A 7,500-nucleotide genomic window follows, 5' to 3' on the forward strand; every position below is an offset into this window, starting at 1 on the left:
TAAGGAACCATAACTGATTTAATGAGCCTTTCGCGGTTTCACCTTAATTTGGCTTGTACTGAGACATGCATGGCTTAATCTTTGAGACAAGCATATGACTACTGGCAGGATCAACCAGGGAACTGCGTGCTTATACGATCGGTCCACGAGATTGCCGGTATGGCCAAACCCGTTCGCCTCTCGTCATGTGGCACTAGCCATGTCGATTGACTTCGACTAGCGCCGCACATCAGTAAGTGCAAGTCCTCGACGAAACGACGTAACAGCCCCCAGTCAGCATGAGACTCAAGCTATATATACATCATCATCATCTCGGACAAAACACCGATCAAAAATGAGAAAGTTTCTAGAAACAATCCCTCGCCAAGGCGTCCATATATAATACGAACCCCCGGCTATCAACTAATTTCTTATACACATTCCATCTCGACCCTTCGCTATACATGTGAATATAACGACACGGTGATTCGAGATTCAACAATATTTGTCGCTCGGAACGAATTGAGTGGTTGCAAATTTTTTGTGAACATAACCCGCAACGGGCAGAGGATCACGATTTTAAGGTTGGTCGCTTAAAGGCCATTCGACTACAAAGAGACGAAGCGGACCGCGACCTCGCTGCATGAGGTTGACGAAAGCGACCCAAGATGCGAAAGCCGAAACCAACACACCTTGCCAGTACCCAAACGCCGAGGTCGGATTCGGGTCTACCACTTACCAACTGAATATCATCCTAAAAAGAACTCCAAACAGTCTAGGACAGGACCCATTCTCCACCCCTTCTATATATGTCAGGAGAACCCCGGATTCCCCTCCAGACACGATTTAGCAAACTTTTCCCGATCGATCCGACCCACCGAGGCCGTTTCGACCGTTCGCCGCGCCTACTAGAGCTGATTTCTTCGGACTCCGATCAGAAAATCCGCCGATGCATGTCGTTAACACCTAGTCCGCCTCGTCCGATCGATCGAGGCCGTTTCGACCGTTCGCCGCGCCTACTAGAGCTGATTTCTTCGGACTCCGATCAGAAAATCCGCCGATGCATGTCGTTAACACCTAGTCCGCCTCGTCCGATCGATCTAGGCCGTCTCGATCCACCCATCGCGCATCGAAAGTCGCATCTCTCGAACTCCGATCCGGAAATCGGCCGATGCATCACGTTAACTATTTCTTATATATCTAATATAATATACATCGAGACGGTAAGAATTCTTTTAATCGAAGATATACATATACTTCTCATCAATATCCAAAAGCTTATCGAAAAATAAATTACTCAACTTTTACGTGAAGAATCGTTCACCCAAACCTTATCCCCTATATATGTCAGGAGAACCCAAGGTTCCCCTCCAGACACGATTTAGCAAACTTTTCCCGATCGATCCGACCCACCGAGGCCGTCTCGACCGTCCGCTGCGCCTACTAGGGCCGATTTCTTCGGACTCCGATCAGAAAATATACCGATGCATGTCGTTAACACCTAGTCCGCCTCGTCCGATCTATCTAAACAGTCTCGACGCACCCAACACTCTTTCAAAGTCGGATTACTCGGACTCAATCTGAAAATGGACCGATGCATGACGTCAACACTTAGCCCGCCTCGTCTGATCGATCTAAGCCATCTCGACCCACCCAACACGCCTTCCAAGTCGGATCACTCGGACTTCGATCTGAAAATCTCCGGACTCATTTTTATGAATATCCCCAGTCAGTAAGAACGTTATTTCGCCAATATATACCAACAATAAACCATATTCCAATAGCTGAACCAAAAATATAATTCCCGATCCAAACGTTCTGCATCGCCCAACGCGACCACCTTCCCTATATATGTCAGGAGAGCACAGGGTTCCCCTCCAGACAACACTTACGCTCTATCCCCGACTCTCGGTCGATCGATAGGCCAGGTCAGCGGTGTCTGTTTCGGCCGAAGCTCGGACTTTGGTCAAAATGTTCCGATACAAAATTTGAACCAAGATAGATACAGATATGATTCCTTCTTAAATATACGTTGATTATCGAACAGAATATGGTAAATATTTTGCGATGACCGAGGATTTCATGAATTTTTTTTTTTTTCGAAAAAATTTTCTGTTATCGGAATTTCCTCAAATTTCATTTGGTTGCCTACTAATGCATATTAAAAACGATAATCAACAATCAGAATCATTATTTATCATTTATTTCAATTTTTATAATGAAAAACGTTCACGTCCTTTCGCGCCTCTCGATCGTCGTTTACGTGATGCATCGGTCAGCCCTAGTTTACGTGGTGCATCGGTAAGATCGAGTTCACGTTCTGCATCGGTAAGATCCAGTTCACGTGGTGCATCGGTAAGATCGAGATTACGTGGTGCATCGGTAAGATCGAGTTTACGTGGTGCATCGGTAAGATCGAGATTACGTGGTGCATCGGTATGATCGAGTTTACGTTCTGCATCGGTGTGATCTAGTTTACGTTGTGCATCGGTAAGATCGAGATTACGTGAAGCATCGGTATGATCGAGTTTACGTTCTGCATCGGTCTGGACTCTGAGATATATTTTCGACGTGAAAATGTTCCGATACAACTTTTGAACCAGGATAGTTAGAGAGATGATTTTTTCTGGGATGTACGTTGATTGGGGAATGGATTGTGGAAAATAACTTGCCATGACCGAGGTGTTCTCGAATTTTTTTTTTTTTTTCGAAAAATATTTTCTGATTTTGGATTTCACTCAAATTTGATTTCGTTGCCTTCTAATGTGTTCTAAAAGAGTAAATCAGTAATCAGAATCGAAAAATATTTTTCGGATTTTTTTTTTTTTGAAAAAAATTTTCTGATTTTGGAATTTCCTCAAATTTGATTTGGTTGCCTTCTAATGTGTTTTTAAAGCGTAAATCAGTAATCAGAATCAATATTCATTGTCGACTTTAATTTTTATAAGGAAAAATGTTCACGTCCTTAAACGCCTCCCCATCATTAGCCCGAGTCCAAGTCGATGTCAGTCCCGAGCGGACGGTGTCAGATACTACCTATCGCCCCGGTCTGGACTTGGCGAGGTATTTCGACGTGAAATGTTCCGATACAACTTTTGAACCAGGATAGTTAGAGAGATGATTTCTTCTATGTTGTACGTTGATTGTGGAATGGATTGTGGGAAATAACTTGCCATGACCCAGGTGTTCTTGAATTTTTTTTTTTTTTCGAAAAAAATTTTCTGATCTTGAAATTTCCTCAAATCTGATTGCGTTGCCTTCTAATGTGTACTAAAAGAGTAAATCAGTAATCAGAATCAATATTCATTGTCGACTTTAATTTTTATAAGGAAAAATGTTCACGTCCTTAAACGCCTCTCCATCGTTACCCCGACTCCAAGACGATGTTAGACCGGAGCGGACGGTGTCAAATGCGACCGATCTCCCCGGTCTGGACTTAGCGAGATATTCCGACGTGAAATGTTCCGATACAAAAATTTAACTGTGATAGTTAGAGAGATGGTTCCTTTTGTGATGTACGTTGATTGTGTAATAGAATATGGAAATAACTTGAGATGACCGAGGTCTTCTGGGATTTTTTTTTTTTTTTCGAAAAATATTTTTCGATTTCGGAAATCCCTCAAATTTCATTGAGATATGTCCTAATGTGTTCTTAAAACTTAAATCAACAATCAGAATTAATATCCAAAAGTTATTTCATTTTTTATAAGGAAAAACGTTCACGTCCTTTCCGCTCCCAAAAAGTGAGATATCATAGAAAATATCGCTATATTTGTTGTTTACGGCCATACCTCGCTGAAATTGCCAGTTCTCGTCAGAACACTGAAGCCAAGCAGCGTCGGGCGCGGTTAGTACTTGGATGGGTGACCGCTTGGGAACACCGCGTGCTGTAAGCTTTTTTTTTACGTTCTGCATCGGTCTGCCGAGATAACGTGGTGCATCGGTATGATCGAGTTTACGTTCTGCATCGGTAAGATCGAGATTACGTGATGCATCGGTAAGATTGAGATTACGTGGTGCATCGGTAAGATCGAGTTTACGTGGTGCATCGGTAAGATCCAATTCACGTTCTGCATCGGTAAGATCCAGTTCACGTGGTGCATCGGTAAGATCGAGATTACGTGGTGCATCGGTAAGATCGAGTTTACGTGGTGCATCGGTAAGATCCAATTCACGTTCTGCATCGGTAAGATCCAGTTCACGTGGTGCATCGGTAAGATTGAGATTACGTGGTGCATCGGTAAGATCGAGTTTACGTGGTGCATCGGTAAGATCCAATTCACGTTCTGCATCGGTAAGATCCAGTTCACGTGGTGCATCGGTAAGATTGAGATTACGTGGTGCATCGGTAAGATCGAGTTTACGTGGTGCATCGGTAAGATCCAATTCACGTTCTGCATCGGTAAGATCCAGTTCACGTGGTGCATCGGTAAGATCGAGATTACGTGGTGCATCGGTAAGATCGAGTTTACGTGGTGCTTCGGTAAGATCCAATTCACGTTCTGCATCGGTAAGATCCAGTTCACGTGGTGCATCGGTAAGATTGAGATTACGTGGTGCATCGGTAAGATCCAGTTCACGTGGTGCATCGGTAAGATGGAGATTACGTGGTGCATCGGTAAGATCGAGATTACGTGGTGCATCGGTAAGATCTACTTTACGTTCTGCATCGGTCTGCCCTTGTTTACGTGGTGCATCGGTAAGATCGAGATTACGTGAAGCATCGGTATGATCGAGTTTACGTTCTGCATCGGTCTGCCCGATATTACGTGGTGCATCGGTCTGCCCTAGTTTACGTGGTGCATCGGTTTGGACTTAGAGATATATTTTCGACGTGAAAATGTTCCGATACAACTTTTGAACCAGGATAGTTAGAGAGATGATTTTTTCTGGGATGTACGTGGATCGGGGAATGGATTGTGGGAAATAACTTGCCATGACCGAGGTGTCCTCGAATTTTTTTTTTTTTCGAAAAAAATTTTCTGATTGTGGAATTTTCTCAAATTTGATTTGGTTGCCTCCTAATGTGTTCTAAAAGAGTAAATCAGTAATCGGAATCGAAAAAATATTTTTCGGATTTTTTTTTTTTTCGAAAAAATTTTCTGATCGTGGATTTCCTCAATTCGATTTGGTTGCCTTCTAATGTGTTTTTAAAGCGTAAATCAGTAATCAGAATCAATATTCATTGTCGACTTTAATTTTTATAAGGAAAAATGTTCACGTCCTTAAACGCCTCCCCATCATCAGCCCGAGTCCAAGTCGATGTCAGTCCCGAGCGGACGGTGTCAGATACTACCTATCGCCGAGGTCTGGACTTGGCGAGATATTACGACGTGAAATGTTCCGATACAACTTTTGAACCAGGATAGTTAGAGAGATGATTTCTTCTATGTTGTACGTTGATTGTGGAATGAAATACGGAAAATAACTCGCCATGACCGAGGTGATTACGATTTTTTTTTTTTTTCGAAAAAAATTTTCTGATCGTGGAATTTTCTCAAATTTGATTGGTTGCCTCCTTATATGTTCTAGTAGCGATAATCAACAATCAGAATCAAAATCCATGGTCGGGTTTGATTTTATAAGGAAAAATGTTCACGTCCTTTTTTACAACCCCGACTCATTGACGATGTTAGAACCGAGCCGGCGGTGTCAGATACGACCGATCGCCCCGGTCCCGATCGTCATTTACGTTGTGCATCGGTCTGCCCGAGATTACGTGGTGCATCGGTATGATCGAGTTTACGTGGTGCAGCGGTAAGATCCAATTCACGTTCTGCATCGGTAAGATCCAATTCACGTTCTGCATCGGTAAGATCCAGTTCACGTGGTGCATCGGTAAGATGGAGATTACGTGGTGCATCGGTAAGATCGAGATTACGTGGTGCATCGGTAGATCTACTTTACGTTCTGCATCGGTCTGCCCTTGTTTACGTGGTGCATCGGTAAGATCGAGATTACGTGAAGCATCGGTATGATCGAGTTTACGTTCTGCATCGGTCTGCCCGATATTACGTGGTGCATCGGTCTGCCCTAGTTTACGTGGTGCATCGGTTTGGACTTAGAGATATATTTTCGACGTGGAAAATGTTCCGATACAACTATTGAACCAGGATAGTTAGAGAGATGATTTTTTCTGGGATGTACGTGGATCGGGAATGGATTGTGGGAAATAACTTGCCATGACCGAGGTGTCCTCGAATTTTTTTTTTTTCGAAAAAAATTTTCTGATTGTGGAATTTTCTCAAATTTGATTTGGTTGCCTCCTAATGTGTTCTAAAAGAGTAAATCAGTAATCGGAATCGAAAAATATTTTTCGGATTTTTTTTTTTTTCGAAAAAAATTTTCTGATCGTGGAATTTCCTCAAATTCGATTTGGTTGCCTTCTAATGTGTTTTTAAAGCGTAAATCAGTAATCAGATCAATATTCATTGTCGACTTTAATTTTTATAAGGAAAAATGTTCACGTCCTTAAACGCCTCCCCATCATCAGCCCGAGTCCAAGTCGATGTCAGTCCCGAGCGGACGGTGTCAGATACTACCTATCGCCGAGGTCTGGACTTGGCGAGATATTACGACGTGAAATGTTCCGATACAACTTTTGAACCAGGATAGTTAGAGAGATGATTTCTTCTATGTTGTACGTTGATTGTGGAATGAAATACGGAAAATAACTCGCCATGACCGAGGTGATTACGATTTTTTTTTTTTTTTCGAAAAAATTTTCTGATCGTGGAATTTTCTCAAATTTGATTTGGTTGCCTCCTTATATGTTCTAGTAGCGATAATCAACAATCAGAATCAAAATCCATGGTCGGGTTTGTTTTTTATAAGGAAAAATGTTCACGTCCTTTTTTACAACCCCGACTCATTGACGATGTTAGAACCGAGCCGGCGGTGTCAGATACGACCGATCGCCCCGGTCCCGATCGTCATTTACGTTGTGCATCGGTCTGCCCGAGATTACGTGGTGCATCGGTATGATCGAGTTTACGTGGTGCATCGGTAAGATCCAATTCACGTTCTGCATCGGTAAGATCCAATTCACGTTCTGCATCGGTAAGATCCAGTTCACGTGGTGCATCGGTAAGATGGAGATTACGTGGTGCATCGGTAAGATCGAGATTACGTGGTGCATCGGTAAGATCTACTTTACGTTCTGCATCGGTCTGCCCTTGTTTACGTGGTGCATCGGTAAGATCGAGATTACGTGAAGCATCGGTATGATCGAGTTTACGTTCTGCATCGGTCTGCCCGATATTACGTGGTGCATCGGTCTGCCCTAGTTTACGTGGTGCATCGGTTTGGACTTAGAGATATATTTTCGACGTGAAAATGTTCCGATACAACTTTTGAACCAGGATAGTTAGAGAGATGATTTTTTCTGGGATGTACGTGGATCGGGGAATGGATTGTGGGAAATAACTTGCCATGACCGAGGTGTCCTCGAATTTTTTTTTTTTTCGAAAAAAATTTTCTGATTGTGGAATTTTCTCAAATTTGATTTGGTTGCCTCCTAAT

General features: G+C 42.8%; 2 non-coding genes across 2 annotated transcripts in view; one reads left to right on the forward strand and one right to left on the reverse strand.

Annotated features, from left to right (window-relative positions):
- LOC123687393 overlaps positions 1 to 121 on the reverse strand; it is a 1,906-nt gene extending 1,785 nt beyond the window's left edge. Inside the window, exon 1 of the ribosomal RNA XR_006749121.1 lies at positions 1 to 121. This exon is cut by the window's left edge and continues 1,785 nt beyond it. This is a non-coding gene — a ribosomal RNA (small subunit ribosomal RNA).
- Positions 122 to 3,756: 3,635 nt separating this feature from the next.
- Positions 3,757 to 3,875, forward strand: LOC123688450. Its single transcript, XR_006749971.1, has one exon. It is a non-coding gene; the product is annotated as a 5S ribosomal RNA (ribosomal RNA).
- The last annotated feature ends 3,625 nt before the right edge of the window (positions 3,876 to 7,500 follow it).

Source organism: Harmonia axyridis, chromosome X (genome assembly GCF_914767665.1).
Source record: "Harmonia axyridis chromosome X, icHarAxyr1.1, whole genome shotgun sequence".
Taxonomy (NCBI): domain Eukaryota; kingdom Metazoa; phylum Arthropoda; class Insecta; order Coleoptera; family Coccinellidae; genus Harmonia; species Harmonia axyridis.